Here is a 14,678-nt window from a genome sequence, read left to right on the forward strand (position 1 = left end):
CCTCTCTCTCTCTGGGACTGCTGTCTTGATTCTTCAATGTCTTGCTGGGTTTCTCTGGGTCCCTCTCTCTCTGGGACTGTTGTCTTGATTCTTCAATGTCTTGCTGAGTTTCTCTGGGTCCCTCTTTCTCTGGGACTGCTGTCTTGATTCTTCAATGTCTTGCTGGGTTTCTCTGGGCCCCTCTCTCTCTCTGGGACTGCTGTCTTGATTCTTCAATGTCTTGCTGGGTTTCTCTGGGTCCCTCTCTCTCTCTGGGACTGCTGTCTTGATTCTTCAATGTCTTGCTGGGTTCTCTGGGTCCCTCTCTCTCTCTGGGACTACCGTCTTGATTCTTCAATGTCTTGCTGGGTTTCTCTGGGTCACTCTCTCTCTCTGGGACTGCTGTCTTGATTCTTCAATGTCTTGTTCGGTTTCTCTGGGTCCCTCTCTCTCTGGGACTGCTGTCTTGATTCTTCAATGTCTTGCTGGGTTTCTCTGGATCCCTCTCTCTCTGGGACTGCTGTCTTGATTCTTCAATGTCTTGCTGGGTTTCTCTGGGTCCCTCTCTTTCTGGGACTGCTGTCTTGATTCTTCAATGTCTTACTGGGTTTCTCTGGGTCCCTCTCTCTCTCTGGGACTGCTGTCTTGATTCTTCAATGTCTTGCTGGGTTTCTCTGGGTCCCTCTCTCTCTGGGACTACTGTCTTGATTCTTCAATGTCTTGCTGGGTTTCTCTGGGTCCCTCTCTCTCTCTGGGACTGCTGTCTTGATTCTTCAATGTCTTGCTGGGTTTCTCTGGGTCCCTCTCTCTCTCTGGGACTGCTGTCTTGATTCTTCAATGTCTTGCTGGGTTTCTCTTGGTCCCTCTCTCTCTCTCTGGGACTGCTGTCTTGATTCTTCAATGTCTTGCTGGGTTTCTCTGGGTCCCTCTCTCTCTCTGGGACTGCTGTCTTGATTCTTCAATGTCTTGCTGGGTTTCTCTGGGTCCCTCTCTCTCTCTGGGACTGCTGTCTTGATTCTTCAATGTCTTGCTGGGTTTCTCTGGGTCCCTCTCTCTCTGGGACTGTTGTCTTGATTCTTCAATGTCTTGCTGAGTTTCTCTGGGTCCCTCTTTCTCTGGGACTGCTGTCTTGATTCTTCAATGTCTTGCTGGGTTTCTCTGGGTCCCTCTCTCTCTCTGGGACTGCTGTCTTGATTCTTCAATGTCTTGCTGGATTTCTCTGGGTCCCTCTCTCTCTCTGGGACTGCTGTCTTGATTCTTCAATGTCTTGCTGGGTTTCTCTGGGTCCCTCTCTCTCTGGGACTGTTGTCTTGATTCTTCAATGTCTTGCTGAGTTTCTCTGGGTCCCTCTTTCTCTGGGACTGCTGTCTTGATTCTTCAATGTCTTGCTGGGTTTCTCTGGGCCCCTCTCTCTCTCTGGGACTGCTGTCTTTATTCTTCAATGTCTTGCTGGGTTTCTCTGGGTCCCTCTCTCTCTCTGGGACTGCTGTCTTGATTCTTCAATGTCTTGCTGGGTTCTCTGGGTCCCTCTCTCTCTCTGGGACTACCGTCTTGATTCTTCAATGTCTTGCTGGGTTTCTCTGGGTCACTCTCTCTCTCTGGGACTGCTGTCTTGATTCTTCAATGTCTTGTTCGGTTTCTCTGGGTCCCTCTCTCTCTGGGACTGCTGTCTTGATTCTTCAATGTCTTGCTGGGTTTCTCTGGATCCCTCTCTCTCTGGGACTGCTGTCTTGATTCTTCAATGTCTTGCTGGGTTTCTCTGGGTCACTCTCTCTCTCTGGGACTGCTGTCTTGATTCTTCAATGTCTTGCTGGGTTTCTCTGGGTCCCTCTCTCTCTGGGACTGCTGTCTTGGTTCTTCAATGTCTTGCTGGGTTTCTCTGGGTCCCTCTCTCTCTGGGACTGCTGTCTTGATTCTTCAATGTCTTGCTGGGTTTATCTGGGTCCCTCTCTCTCTGGGACTGCTGTCTTGATTCTTCAATGTCTTGCTGGGTTTCTCTGGGTCCCTCACTCTCTGGGACTGCTGTCTTGATTCTTCAATGTCTTGCTGGGTTTCTCTTGGTCCCTCTCTCTCTCTCTGGGACTGCTGTCTTGATTCTTCAATGTCTTGCTGGGTTTCTCTGGGTCCCTCTCTCTCTGGGACTGCTGTCTTGATTATTCAACGTCTTGCTGGGTTTCTCTGGGTCCCACTCTCTCTCTCTGGGACTGCTGTCTTGATTTTTCAATGTCTTGCTGGGTTTCTCTGGGTCCCTCTCTCTCGCTGGGACTGCTGTCTTGATTCTTCAATGTCTTGCTGGGTTTCTCTGGGTCCCTCTCTCTCTCTGGGACTGTTGTCTTGATTCTTCAATGTCTTGCTGGGTTTCTCTGGGTCCCTCTCTCTCTCTGGGACTGCTGTCTTGATTCTTCAATGTCTTGCTGGGTTTCTCTGGGTCCCTCTCTCTCTCTGGCACTGCTGTCTTGATTCTTCAATGTCTTGCTGGGTTTCTCTGGGTCCCTCTCTCTCTCTGGGACTGCTGTCTTGATTCTTCAATGTCTTGCTGGGTTTCTCTGGGTCACTCTCTCTCTCTGGGACTGCTGTCTTGATTCTTCAATGTCTTGCAGAGTTTCTCTGGGTCCCTCTCTCTCTGGGACTGCTGTCTTGATTCTTCAATGTCTTGCTGGGTTTCTCTGGGTCACTCTCTCTCTCTGGGACTGCTGTCTTGATTCTTCAATGTCTTGCTGGGTTTCTCTGGGCCCCTCTCTCTCTGGGACTGCTGTCTTGATTCTTCAATGTCTTGCTGGGTTTCTCTGGGTCCCTCTCTCTCTGGGACTGCTGTCTTGGTTCTTCAATGTCTTGCTGGGTTTCTCTGGGCCCCTCTCTCTCTGGGACTGCTGGCTTGATTCTTCAATGTCTTGCTGGGTTTCTCTGGGTCCCTCTCTCTCTGGGACTGCTGTCTTGATTCTTCAATGTCTTGCTGGGTTTCTCTGGGTCCCTCTCTCTCTGGGACTGCTGTCTTGATTCTTCAATGTCTTGCTGGGTTTCTCTGGGTCCCTCTCTCTCTCTGGGACTGCTGTCTTGATTCTTCAATGTTTTGTTCGGTTTCTCTGGGTCCCTCTCTCTCTGGGACTGCTGTCTTGATTCTTCAATGTCTTGCTGGGTTTCTCTGGGTCCCTCTCTCTCTGGGACTGCTGTCTTGATTCTTCAATGTCTTGCTGGGTTTCTCTGGGTCACTCTCTCTCTCTGGGACTGCTGTCTTGATTCTTCAATGTCTTGCTGAGTTTCTCTGGGTCCCTCTCTCTCTGGGACTGCTGTCTTGGTTCTTCAATGTCTTGCTGGGTTTCTCTGGGTCCCTCTCTCTCTGGGACTGCTGTCTTGATTCTTCAATGTCTTGCTGGGTTTATCTGGGTCCCTCTCTCTCTGGGACTGCTGTCTTGATTCTTCAATGTCTTGCTGGGTTTCTCTGGGTCCCTCTCTCTCTGGGACTGCTGTCTTGATTCTTCAATGTCTTGCTGGGTTTCTCTTGGTCCCTCTCTCTCTCTCTGGGACTGCTGTCTTGATTCTTCAATGTCTTGCTGGGTTTCTCTGGGTCCCTCTCTCTCTGGGACTGCTGTCTTGATTCTTCAATGTCTTGCTGGGTTTCTCTGGGTCCCTCTCTTTCTGGGACTGCTGTCTTGATTCTTCAATGTCTTACTGGGTTTCTCTGGGTCACTCTCTCTCTCTGGGACTGCTGTCTTGATTCTTCAATGTCTTGCTGGGTTTCTCTGGGTCACTCTCTCTCTGGGACTGCTGTCTTGATTCTTCAATGTCTTGCTGGGTTTCTCTGGGTCCCTCTCTTTCTGGGACTGCTGTCTTGATTCTTCAATGTCTTACTGGGTTTCTCTGGGTCACTCTCTCTCTCTGGGACTGCTGTCTTGATTCTTCAATGTCTTGCTGGGTTTCTCTGGGTCCTTCTCTCTCTGGGACTGCTGTCTTGATTCTTCAATGTCTTGCTGGGTTTCTCTGGGTCCCTCTCTCTCTCTGGGACTGCTGTCTTGATTCTTCAATGTCTTGCTGGGTTTCTCTGGGTCACTCTCTCTCTCTGGGACTGCTGTCTTGATTCCTCAATGTCTTGCTGGGTTTCTCTGGGTCCCTCTCTCTCGCTGGGACTGCTGTGTTGATTCTTCAATGTCTTGCTGGGTTTCTCTGGGTCCCTCTCTCTCTCTGGGACTGTTGTCTTGATTCTTCAATGTCTTGCTGGGTTTCTCTGGGTCCCTCTCTCTCTGGGACTGCTGTCTTGATTCTTCAATGTCTTGCTGGGTTTCTCTGGGTCCCTCTCTCTCTCTGGGACTGCTGTCTTGATTCTTCAATGTCTTGCTGGGTTTCTCTGGGTCCCTCACTCTCTGGGACTGCTGTCTTGGTTCTTCAATGTCTTGCTGGGTTTCTCTGGGTCCCTCTCTCTCTAGGACTGCTGTCTTGATTCTTAAATGTCTTGCTGGGTTTCTCTGGGTCCCTCTCTCTCTCTCTGGGACTGCTGTCTTGATTCTTCAATGTCTTGCTGGGTTTCTCTGGGTCCCTCTCTCTCTCTCTGGGACTGCTGTCTTGATTCTTCAATGTCTTGCTGGGTTTCTCTGGGTCCCTCTCTCTCTGGGACTGCTGTCTTGATTCTTCAGTGTCTTGCTGGGTTTCTCTTGGTCCCTCTCTCTCTGGGACTGCTGTCTTGATTCTTCAATGTCTTGCTGGGTTTCTCTGGGTCCCTCTCTCTCTCTGGGACTGCTGTCTTGATTCTTCAATGTCTTGCTGGGTTTCTCTGGGTCCCTCTCTCTCTCTGGGACTGCTGTCTTGATTCTTCAATGTCTTGCTGGGTTTCTCTGGGTCCCTCTCTCTCTGGGACTGCTGTCTTGATTCCTCAATTTCTTGCTGGGTTTCTCTGGGTCCCTCTCTCTCTGGGACTGCTGTCTTGATTCATCAATGTCTTGCTGGGTTTCTCTGGGTCCCTCTCTCTCTCTCTGGGACTGCTGTCTTGATTCTTCGGTGTCTTGCTGGGTTTCTCTGGGTCCCTCTCTCTCTAGGACTGCTGTCTTGATTCTTAAATGTCTTGCTGGGTTTCTCTGGGTCCCTCTCTCTCTGGGACTGCTGTCTTGATTCTTCAATGTCTTGCTGGGTTTCTCTGGGTCCCTCTCTCTCTCTGGGACTGCTGTCTTGATTCTTCAATGTCTTGCTGGGTTTCTCTGGGTCCCTCTCTCTCTGGGACTGCTGTCTTGATTCTTCAGTGTCTTGCTGGGTTTCTCTGGGTCCCTCTCTCTCTGGGACTGTTGTCTTGATTCTTCAATGTCTTGCTGGGTTTCTCTGGGTCCCTCTCTCTCTCTCTGGGACTGCTGTCTTGATTCTTCAGTGTCTTGCTGGGTTTCTCTGGGTCCCTCTCTCTCTCTGGGACTGCTGTCTTGATTCTTCAATGTCTTGCTGGGTTTCTCTGGGTCCCTCTCTCTCTGGGACTGCTGTCTTGATTCTTCAGTGTCTTGCTGGGTTTCTCTGGGTCCCTCTCTCTCTGGGACTGTTGTCTTGATTCTTCAATGTCTTGCTGGGTTTCTCTGGGTCCCTCTCTCTCTCTCTGGGACTGCTGTCTTGATTCTTCAATGTCTTGCTGGGTTTCTCTGGGTCCCTCTCTCTCTCTGGGACTGCTGTCTTGATTCTTCAATGTCTTGCTGGGTTTCTCTGGGTCACTCTCTCTCTGGGACTGCTGTCTTGATTCTTTAATGTCTTGCTGGGTTTCTCTGGGTCCCTCTCTCTCTCTGGGACTGCTGTCTTGATTCTTCAATGTCTTGCTGGGTTTCTCTGGGTCACTCTCTCTCTGGGACTGCTGTCTTGATTCTTCAATGTCTTGCTGGGTTTCTCTGGGTCCCTCTCTCTCTCTCTCTCTGGGACTGCTGTCTTGATTATTCAGTGTCTTGCTGGGTTTCTCTGGGTCCCTCTCTCTCTGGGACTGCTGTCTTGATTCTTCAATGTCTTGCTGGGTTTCTCTGGGTCCCTCTCTCTCTCGGGGACTGCTGTCTTCATTCTTCAATGTCTTGCTGGGTTTCTCTGGGTCCCTCTCTCTCTCTGGGACTGCTGTCTTGATTCTTCAATGTCTTGCTGGGTTTCTCTGGGTCCCTCTCTCTCTGGGACTGCTGTCTTGATTCTTCAATGTCTTGCTGGGTTTCTCTGGGTCCCTCTCTCTCTCTGGGACTGCTGTCTTGATTCTTCAATGTCTTGCTGGGTTTCTCTGGGTCACTCTCTCTCTCTGGGACTGCTGTCTTGATTCTTCAATGTCTTGCTGGGTTTCTCTGGGTCCCTCTCTCTCTCTGGGACTGCTGTCTTGATTCTTCAATGTCTTGCTGGGTTTCTCTGGGTCCCTCTCTCTCTCTGAGACTGCTGTCTTGATTCTTCAGTGTCTTGCTGGGTTTCTCTGGGTCCCTCTCTCTCTCTCTGGGACTGCTGTCTTGATTCTTCAATGTCTTGCTGGGTTTCTCTGGGTCCCTCTCTCTCTCTGGGACTGCTGTCTTGATTCTTCAATGTCTTGCTGGGTTTCTCTGGGTCTCTCTCTCTCTGGGACTGCTGTCTTGATTCTTCAATGTCTTGCTGGGTTTCTCTGGGTCTCTCTCTCTCTCTGTGGGACTGCTGTCTTGATTCTTCAATGTCTTGCTGGGTTTCTCTGGGTCACTCTCTCTCTGGGACTGCTGTCTTGATTCTTCAATGTCTTGCTGGGTTTCTCTGGGTCCCTCTCTCTCTCTGGGACTGCTGTCTTGATTCTTCCATGTCTTGCTGGGTTTCTCTGGGTCACACTCTCTCTCTGGGACTGCTGTCTTGATTCTTCAATGTCTTGCTGGGTTTCTCTGGGTCCCTCTCTCTCTCTGGGACGGCTGTCTTGATTCTTCCATGTCTTGCTGGGTTTCTCTGGGTCCCTCTCTCTCTGGGACTGCTGTCTTGATTCTTCAATGTCTTGCTGGGTTTCTCTGGGTCCCTCTCTCTCTCTGGGACTGCTGTCTTGATTCTTCAATGTCTTGCTGGGTTTCTCTGGGTCCCTCTCTCTCTCTGGGACTGCTGTCTTGATTCTTCAATGTCTTGCTGGGTTTCTCTTGGTCCCTCTCTCTCTCTCTGGGACTGCTGTCTTGATTCTTCAATGTCTTGCTGGGTTTCCCTGGGTCTCTCTCTCTCTGGGACTGCTGTCTTGATTCTTCAATGTCTTGCTGGGTTTCTCTGGGTCCCTCTCTCTCTCTGGGACTGCTGTCTTGATTCTTCAATGTCTTGCTGGGTTTCTCTGGGTCCCTCTCTCTCTCTGGGACTGCTGTCTTGATTCTTCAATGTCTTGCTGGGTTTCTCTGGGTCCCTCTCTCTCTGGGACCGTTGTCTTGATTCTTCAATGTCTTGCTGAGTTTCTCTGGGTCCCTCTTTCTCTGGGACTGCTGTCTTGATTCTTCAATGTCTTGCTGGGTTTCTCTGGGCCCCTCTCTCTCTCTGGGACTGCTGTCTTGATTCTTCAATGTCTTGCTGGGTTTCTCTGGGTCCCTCTCTCTCTCTGATAATGCTGTCTTGATTCTTCAATGTCTTGCTGGGTTTCTCTGGGTCCCCCTCTCTCTTTAGGACTGCTGTCTTGATTCTTCAATGTCCTGCTGGGTTTCTCTGGGTCCCTCTCTCTCTCTGGGACTACTGTCTTGATTCTTCAATGTCTTGCTGGGTTTCTCTGGGTCCCTCTCTCTCTCTGGGACTGCTGTCTTGATTCTTCAATGTCTTGCTGGGTTTCTCTGGGTCCCCCTCTCTCTCTGGGACTGCTGTCTTGATTCTTCAATGTCTTGCTGGGTTTCTCTGGATCACTCTCTCTCTCTGGGACTGCTGTCTTGATTCTTCAATGTCTTGCTGGGTCTCTCTCTCTCTCTCTCTGGGACTGCTGTCTTGATTCTACAATGGCTTGCTGGGTTTCTCTGGGTCCCTCTCTCTCTGGGACTGCTGTCTTGATTCTTCAATGTCTTGCTGGGTTTCTCTGGGTCCCTCTCTCTCTCTGGGACTGCTGTCTTGATTCTTCAATGTTTTGTTCGGTTTCTCTGGGTCCCTCTCTCTCTGGGACTGCTGTCTTGATTCTTCAATGTCTTGCTGGGTTTCTCTGGGTCCCTCTCTCTCTGGGACTGCTGTCTTGATTCTTCAATGTCTTGCTGGGTTTCTCTGGGTCCCTCTCTCTCTCTGATAATGCTGTCTTGATTCTTCAATGTCTTGCTGGGTTTCTCTGGGTCCCCCTCTCTCTTTAGGACTGCTGTCTTGATTCTTCAATGTCCTGCTGGGTTTCTCTGGGTCCCTCTCTCTCTCTGGGACTACTGTCTTGATTCTTCAATGTCTTGCTGGGTTTCTCTGGGTCCCTCTCTCTCTCTGGGACTGCTGTCTTGATTCTTCAATGTCTTGCTGGGTTTCTCTGGGTCCCCCTCTCTCTCTGGGACTGCTGTCTTGATTCTTCAATGTCTTGCTGGGTTTCTCTGGATCACTCTCTCTCTCTGGGACTGCTGTCTTGATTCTTCAATGTCTTGCTGGGTCTCTCTCTCTCTCTCTCTGGGACTGCTGTCTTGATTCTACAATGGCTTGCTGGGTTTCTCTGGGTCCCTCTCTCTCTGGGACTGCTGTCTTGATTCTTCAATGTCTTGCTGGGTTTCTCTGGGTCCCTCTCTCTCTCTGGGACTGCTGTCTTGATTCTTCAATGTTTTGTTCGGTTTCTCTGGGTCCCTCTCTCTCTGGGACTGCTGTCTTGATTCTTCAATGTCTTGCTGGGTTTCTCTGGGTCCCTCTCTCTCTGGGACTGCTGTCTTGATTCTTCAATGTCTTGCTGGGTTTCTCTGGGTCCCTCTCTCTCTGGGACTGCTGTCTTGATTCTTCAATGTCTTGCTGGGTTTCTCTTGGTCCCTCTCTCTCTCTCTGGGACTGCTGTCTTGATTCTTCAATGTCTTGCTGGGTTTCTCTGGGTCCCTCTCTCTCTGGGACTGCTGTCTTGATTCTTCAATGTCTTTCTGGGTTTCTCTGGGTCCCTCTCTTTCTGGGACTGCTGTCTTGATTCGTCAATGTCTTACTGGGTTTCTCTGGGTCACTCTCTCTCTCTGGGACTGCTGTCTTGATTCTTCAATGTCTTGCTGGGTTTCTCTGGGTCACTCTCTCTCTGGGACTGCTGTCTTGATTCTTCAATGTCTTGCTGGGTTTCTCTGGGTCCCTCTCTTTCTGGGACTGCTGTCTTGATTCTTCAATGTCTTACTGGGTTTCTCTGGGTCACTCTCTCTCTCTGGGACTGCTGTCTTGATTCTTCAATGTCTTGCTGGGTTTCTCTGGGTCCTTCTCTCTCTGGGACTGCTGTCTTGATTCTTCAATGTCTTGCTGGGTTTCTCTGGGTCCCTCTCTCTCTCTGGGACTGCTGTCTTGATTCTTCAATGTCTTGCTGGGTTTCTCTGGGTCACTCTCTCTCTCTGGGACTGCTGTCTTGATTCCTCAATGTCTTGCTGGGTTTCTCTGGGTCCCTCTCTCTCGCTGGGACTGCTGTGTTGATTCTTCAATGTCTTGCTGGGTTTCTCTGGGTCCCTCTCTCTCTCTGGGACTGTTGTCTTGATTCTTCAATGTCTTGCTGGGTTTCTCTGGGTCCCTCTCTCTCTGGGACTGCTGTCTTGATTCTTCAATGTCTTGCTGGGTTTCTCTGGGTCCCTCTCTCTCTCTGGGACTGCTGTCTTGATTCTTCAATGTCTTGCTGGGTTTCTCTGGGTCCCTCACTCTCTGGGACTGCTGTCTTGGTTCTTCAATGTCTTGCTGGGTTTCTCTGGGTCCCTCTCTCTCTAGGACTGCTGTCTTGATTCTTAAATGTCTTGCTGGGTTTCTCTGGGTCCCTCTCTCTCTCTCTGGGACTGCTGTCTTGATTCTTCAATGTCTTGCTGGGTTTCTCTGGGTCCCTCTCTCTCTCTCTGGGACTGCTGTCTTGATTCTTCAATGTCTTGCTGGGTTTCTCTGGGTCCCTCTCTCTCTGGGACTGCTGTCTTGATTCTTCAGTGTCTTGCTGGGTTTCTCTGGGTCCCTCTCTCTCTGGGACTGCTGTCTTGATTCTTCAATGTCTTGCTGGGTTTCTCTGGGTCCCTCTCTCTCTCTGGGACTGCTGTCTTGATTCTTCAATGTCTTGCTGGGTTTCTCTGGGTCCCTCTCTCTCTCTGGGACTGCTGTCTTGATTCTTCAATGTCTTGCTGGGTTTCTCTGGGTCCCTCTCTCTCTGGGACTGCTGTCTTGATTCCTCAATTTCTTGCTGGGTTTCTCTGGGTCCCTCTCTCTCTCTGGGACTGCTGTCTTGATTCATCAATGTCTTGCTGGGTTTCTCTGGGTCCCTCTCTCTCTCTCTGGGACTGCTGTCTTGATTCTTCGGTGTCTTGCTGGGTTTCTCTGGGTCCCTCTCTCTCTAGGACTGCTGTCTTGATTCTTAAATGTCTTGCTGGGTTTCTCTGGGTCCCTCTCTCTCTGGGACTGCTGTCTTGATTCTTCAATGTCTTGCTGGGTTTCTCTGGGTCCCTCTCTCTCTCTGGGACTGCTGTCTTGATTCTTCAATGTCTTGCTGGGTTTCTCTGGGTCCCTCTCTCTCTGGGACTGCTGTCTTGATTCTTCAGTGTCTTGCTGGGTTTCTCTGGGTCCCTCTCTCTCTGGGACTGTTGTCTTGATTCTTCAATGTCTTGCTGGGTTTCTCTGGGTCCCTCTCTCTCTCTCTGGGACTGCTGTCTTGATTCTTCAGTGTCTTGCTGGGTTTCTCTGGGTCCCTCTCTCTCTCTGGGACTGCTGTCTTGATTCTTCAATGTCTTGCTGGGTTTCTCTAGGTCCCTCTCTCTCTGGGACTGCTGTCTTGATTCTTCAGTGTCTTGCTGGGTTTCTCTGGGTCCCTCTCTCTCTGGGACTGTTGTCTTGATTCTTCAATGTCTTGCTGGGTTTCTCTGGGTCCCTCTCTCTCTCTCTGGGACTGCTGTCTTGATTCTTCAATGTCTTGCTGGGTTTCTCTGGGTCCCGCTCTCTCTCTGGGACTGCTGTCTTGATTCTTCAATGTCTTGCTGGGTTTCTCTGGGTCACTCTCTCTCTGGGACTGCTGTCTTGATTCTTTAATGTCTTGCTGGGTTTCTCTGGGTCCCTCTCTCTCTCTGGGACTGCTGTCTTGATTCTTCAATGTCTTGCTGGGTTTCTCTGGGTCCCTCTCTCTCTGGGACTGCTGTCTTGATTCTTCAATGTCTTGCTGGGTTTCTCTGGGTCCCTCTCTCTCTCTGGGACTGCTGTCTTGATTCTTCAATGTCTTGCTGGGTTTCTCTGGGTCACTCTCTCTTTCTGGGACTGCTGTCTTGATTCTTCAATGTCTTGCTGGGTTTCTCTGGGTCCCTCTCTCTCTCTGGGACTGCTGTCTTGATTCTTCAATGTCTTGCTGGGTTTCTCTGGGTCCCTCTCTCTCTCTGAGACTGCTGTCTTGATTCTTCAGTGTCTTGCTGGGTTTCTCTGGGTCCCTCTCTCTCTCTCTGGGACTGCTGTCTTGATTCTTTCAATGTCTTGCTGGGTTTCTCTGGGTCCCTCTCTCTCTCTGGGACTGCTGTCTTGATTCTTCAATGTCTTGCTGGGTTTCTCTGGGTCTCTCTCTCTCTGGGACTGCTGTCTTGATTCTTCAATGTCTTGCTGGGTTTCTCTGGGTCTCTCTCTCTCTCTGTGGGACTGCTGTCTTGATTCTTCAATGTCTTGCTGGGTTTCTCTGGGTCACTCTCTCTCTGGGACTGCTGTCTTGATTCTTCAATGTCTTGCTGGGTTTCTCTGGGTCCCTCTCTCTCTCTGGGACTGCTGTCTTGATTCTTCCATGTCTTGCTGGGTTTCTCTGGGTCACACTCTCTCTCTGGGACTGCTGTCTTGATTCTTCAATGTCTTGCTGGGTTTCTCTGGGTCACTCTCTCTCTCTGGGACGGCTGTCTTGATTCTTCCATGTCTTGCTGTGTTTCTCTGGGTCACACTCTCTCTCTGGGACTGCTGTCTTGATTCTTCAATGTCTTGCTGGGTTTCTCTGGGTCCCTCTCTCTCTGGGACTGCTGGCTTGATTCTTCAGTGTCTTGCTGGGTTTCTCTGGGTCAGTCTCTCTCTCTGGGACTGCTGTCTTGATTCTTCAATGTCTTGCTGGGTTTCTCTGGGTCTCTCTCTCTCTGGGACTGCTGTCTTGATTTTTCAATGTCTTGCTGGGTTTCTCTGGGTCACTCTCTCTCTCTCTCTGGGACTGCTGTCTTGATTCTTCAATGTCTTGCTGGGTTTCTCTGGGTCCCTCTCTCTCTCTGGGACTGCTGTCTTGATTCTTCAATGTCTTGCTGGGTTTCTCTGGGTCCCTCTCTCTCTCTGGGACTGCTGTCTTGATTCTTCAATGTCTTGCTGGGTTTCTCTGGGTCCCTCTCTCTCTGTGACTGCTGTCTTGATTCTTCAATGTCTTGCTGGGTTTCTCTGGGTCCCTCTCTCTCTCTGGGACTGCTGTCTTGATTCTTCAATGTCTTGCTGGGTTTCTCTGGGTCCCTCTCTCTCTGGGACTGCTGTCTTGATTCTTCAATGTCTTGCTGGGTTTCTCTGGGTCCTTCTCTCTCTCTGGGACTGCTGTCTTGATTCTTCAATGTCTTGCTGGGTTTCTCTGGGTCACTCTCTCTCTCTGGGACTGCTGTCTTGATTCTTCAATGTCTTGCTGGGTTTCTCAGGGTCCCTCTCTCTCTGTGGGACTGCTGTCTTGATTCTTCAATGTCTTGCTGGGTTTCTCAGGGTCCCTCTCTCTCTCTGGGACTGCTGTCTTGATTCTTCAATGTCTTGCTGGGTTTCTCAGGGTCCCTCTCTCTCTCTGGGACTGCTGTCTTGATTCTTCAATGTCTTGCCGGGTTTCTCTGGGTCCCTCTCTCTCTCTGGGACTGCTGTCTTGATTCTTCAATGTCTTGCCGGGTTTCTCTGGGTCCCTCTCTCTCTCTGGGACAGCTGTCTTGATTCTTCAATGTCTTGCTGGGTTTCTCTGGGTCCCTCTCTCTCTCTGGGACTGCTGTCTTGATTCTTCAATGTCTTGCTGGGTTTCTCTGGGTCCCTCTCTCTCTCTCTGGGACTGCTGTCTTGATTCTTCAATGTCTTGCTGGGTTTCTCTGGGTCCCTCTCTCTCTGGGACTGCTGTCTTGATTCTTCAGTGTCTTGCTGGGTTTCTCTGGGTCCCTCTCTCTCTGGGACTGCTGTCTTGATTCTTCAATGTCTTGCTGGGTTTCTCTGGGTCCCTCTCTCTCTCTGGGACTGCTGTCTTGATTCTTCAATGTCTTGCTGGGTTTCTCTGGGTCCCTCTCTCTCTCTGGGACTGCTGTCTTGATTCTTCAATGTCTTGCTGGGTTTCTCTGGGTCCCTCTCTCTCTGGGACTGCTGTCTTGATTCCTCAATTTCTTGCTGGGTTTCTCTGGGTCCCTCTCTCTCTCTGGGACTGCTGTCTTGATTCATCAATGTCTTGCTGGGTTTCTCTGGGTCCCTCTCTCTCTCTCTGGGACTGCTGTCTTGATTCTTCGGTGTCTTGCTGGGTTTCTCTGGGTCCCTCTCTCTCTAGGACTGCTGTCTTGATTCTTAAATGTCTTGCTGGGTTTCTCTGGGTCCCTCTCTCTCTGGGACTGCTGTCTTGATTCTTCAATGTCTTGCTGGGTTTCTCTGGGTCCCTCTCTCTCTCTGGGACTGCTGTCTTGATTCTTCAATGTCTTGCTGGGTTTCTCTGGGTCCCTCTCTCTCTGGGACTGCTGTCTTGATTCTTCAGTGTCTTGCTGGGTTTCTCTGGGTCCCTCTCTCTGGGACTGTTGTCTTGATTCTTCAATGTCTTGCTGGGTTTCTCTGGGTCCCTCTCTCTCTCTCTGGGACTGCTGTCTTGATTCTTCAGTGTCTTGCTGGGTTTCTCTGGGTCCCTCTCTCTCTATGGGACTGCTGTCTTGATTCTTCAATGTCTTGCTGGGTTTCTCTGGGTCCCTCTCTCTCTGGGACTGCTGTCTTGATTCTTCAGTGTCTTGCTGGGTTTCTCTGGGTCCCTCTCTCTCTGGGACTGTTGTCTTGATTCTTCAATGTCTTGCTGGGTTTCTCTGGGTCCCTCTCTCTCTCTCTGGGACTGCTGTCTTGATTCTTCAATGTCTTGCTGGGTTTCTCTGGGTCCCTCTCTCTCTCTGGGACTGCTGTCTTGATTCTTCAATGTCTTGCTGGGTTTCTCTGGGTCACTCTCTCTCTGGGACTGCTGTCTTGATTCTTTAATGTCTTGCTGGGTTTCTCTGGGTCCCTCTCTCTCTCTGGGACTGCTGTCTTGATTCTTCAATGTCTTGCTGGGTTTCTCTGGGTCACTCTCTCTCTGGGACTGCTGTCTTGATTCTTCAATGTCTTGCTGGGTTTCTCTGGGTCCCTCTCTCTCTCTCTCTGGGACTGCTGTCTTGATTATTCAGTGTCTTGCTGGGTTTCTCTGGGTCCCTCTCTCTCTGGGACTGCTGTCTTGATTCTTCAATGTCTTGCTGGGTTTCTCTGGGTCCCTCTCTCTCTCGGGGACTGCTGTCTTGATTCTTCAATGTCTTGCTGGGTTTCTCTGGGTCCCTCTCTCTCTCTGGGACTGCTGTCTTGATTCTTCAATGTCTTGCTGGGTTTCTCTGGGTCCCTCTCTCTCTCTGGGACTGCTGTCTTGATTCTTCAATGTCTTGCTGGGTTTCTCTGGGTCCCCCTCTCTC

The sequence above is a fragment of the Triturus cristatus genome, chromosome 11 (assembly GCF_964204655.1).
Source record: "Triturus cristatus chromosome 11, aTriCri1.1, whole genome shotgun sequence".
NCBI classification, from domain to species: Eukaryota; Metazoa; Chordata; class Amphibia; order Caudata; family Salamandridae; genus Triturus; species Triturus cristatus.